General features: G+C 37.5%; 1 non-coding gene across 1 annotated transcript; it reads right to left on the bottom strand.

The window, feature by feature from the left end:
• Nucleotides 1-1,960: 1,960 nt before the first annotated feature.
• Nucleotides 1,961-2,067, bottom strand: LOC145641266 (small nucleolar RNA R71). The gene has a single exon (XR_014115321.1). It is a non-coding gene; the product is annotated as a small nucleolar RNA R71 (small nucleolar RNA).
• Between the last annotated feature and the right edge of the window lie 360 nt (nt 2,068-2,427).

The raw sequence follows: 2,427 nt of genomic DNA, 5'->3' as shown, positions 1-2,427 counted from the left end.
GAAAATTAAAATTTGTTGGTTGGTACACTTTGGCAAAAATGTCATTCCATAAAATTGAAGATGTACAACAATCTCGAAAAAGATGAATATGCGTCTCATTATAATTTTTATTGATGCTATAAGCATGAGGAAGGAGCTATATAAGTGTATGTGTACACGAGGAATAAATTGTATGTTGGTGTCTTAGTGCAGTTAAGGCGTTTTTAACACCGAGGGATAGGATTTGTGCGCTTTATGCGTTTTAGGTGTCGTTGGCACCGAGGTAGAATTAAAAAGGATTCAACATTAAATATTAATTAAGTGGTCACTAATTATTCAAGAATTAAATTGGTATATTTAATTGATTGAATAATTATGGTTGATTGAATGATTATGGTTTGAGAGTCATTGATATGTCCATTTTATATAGTATTTTACCTCCGTCCCTTGGTCATAATTAGTAGTGTTTTTGGCTCTTTAGAGCCACTTTTATTACTAATTGGTGTTTACTAGTATTTTCGTAGATTTGGTTGACTTTTGTAGGGATTTGCACTTTTGGAGCATTTTCCCGAGATATTATGGAGTATCCACGAGCATTGGAGATGCACAACCAGTTTTTATAGCCCAGGGCCGGCTAGAGCCATCGAACTGGTGATTAACGGCTCGGTATATGTGATGTTGGGGCATTTGGACTGAGTATTCAAGACTCGAGGAGGAAATCCAAATTGGCCCGAAGAATTAGAGCCTAATCGAAGTCCAAGGAATAGCCCAAGAGTGTCGTCCAGCCATTAGAGCTCCCGCCCGAAGGCGCACCCAGCCGAGCGGGGAAGAAAAGCTGGCGCCCGAACTCACGCCCGGCCGGGCGCGAGAGACGCACCTGAGAGTGAAAAGGCGAGCCCGATCGGGCGCGTGTCATTATTAGGAGGTTTTAATCGTCCTATAAGTTTGTTTTAGTTTAGGATTCTTGCTTAATATAAATACTTTTCCGTTAAGCAAGTTTAGTTTCTTCTTTTACTCTTTCTTAATTCTTCTCTTAGATTTTCTCTCTCTACTTAGCTTTTAGATTAGTTTCTCTCTCTACAACTTTGTTCTTTACTCAATCCTTAATTCAGATTATTTGGTAACAATTTCTGCTACTTTAATCTCAGTTATTTACTTTAATTCTTTCATCATGTCTTATTTTATTACTTTGATTAGTTTAGATTTAATTATGTGTGAGTAGTTTTATTTCTAGGGTTTATGGGGATCCATAAATAATATGAAGGGGTGAATATGACTTGAGCCTGTCAAATTTTGGCGTCGTTGCCGGGAAAACAGTTTTATTTTTATTTCTGATTGTTTTCTATAGTCTAGGCTATTTCTTTATGTCTCAGAGAACGTTAGTTCTTTGAGGCAAGTCTCATATTTGCTTTTAGTTCTTTGTTTATGCCCAGGTGTTCCAGATCAGGTTATATCTGATTCGATCCTGAGATCGAACGATCCTTCCATAGACAAAAGAACTTCTATAAGAAAATCTTGGCGGGTTCTGTGATAATAATAATTACCGAGACCCTCAAACTGATTCTAGTGACTCAGAAATTCCTTCAGATCCAGAATCAGAGATAGCGGTACCTAAGAAGCTCTGTGATTATTCACAACCAAAGCTTACATATTTTCCACATCTTAATCCTACTCCAGCTCTTGATGGGGTACAATTCGAGATTAAACCCCAATTTATCACGATGATAGAAAGGAAGCAATTTAGTGGAGCTAAGGGTGAAGACCCGAATCTTCATATTGCAGACTACTGTCAGTATTGTAATACCATTAGGCAAGCTGGGGTCACACAAGACCAAATCAGGGAGATTCTCTTTCCTTTCTCTTTATGTGGAAAAGACTAATTATGGTTTAATGGATTAAATAGAACTGCATTTGGTATAACTGACTGGGAAACTCTTGTTTTGAATTTTATAATAAATATTATCCTTCAGAGAGAACAGCTGTACTAAGGAGTGCAATTCAGAACTTTGCCCAAGAGTCCGATGAAACTCTATATGAGGCTTGGGAAAGGTTCAAGGATCTACAGAGAGAATGTCCCCACCATAATCTGGCACAATGGCAGTTGATCCAAGCCTTTTACAATGGGATTGGAAATTCATCTAGAATAATATTGGATTCTGCAGCTAGTGGGAGGTTTATGAACCTTAATGTTGATGATGCAGGTCAAGTTATTGAAGATAAGACAATACATAATTCCCAATATGGGAATCCCAGAGGCTTTGCTAATAAAGGGAAACATAGTGTCGACTCTGTGTCCTTTTTACAAGCTCAATTAACCTCTATCTGCCAGAAATTAGATAATCTTAGTACTGAAAATGTAGCTAATGTTTCTGCAATTAATAATAATGTTAATGAGGCTTTCTGTGAAAATTGTGGAATTGTAGGTCATTGGGAGCAAGATTGCAGGAG

Source organism: Chenopodium album, chromosome 7, assembly GCF_948465745.1.
Source record: "Chenopodium album chromosome 7, dcCheAlbu1.1, whole genome shotgun sequence".
In the NCBI taxonomy this organism is placed as follows: Eukaryota; Viridiplantae; Streptophyta; class Magnoliopsida; order Caryophyllales; family Amaranthaceae; genus Chenopodium; species Chenopodium album.
The sequence above is the reverse complement of the archived record's forward strand: the minus strand, read 5'-3'. Positions and strand labels throughout refer to the sequence as shown.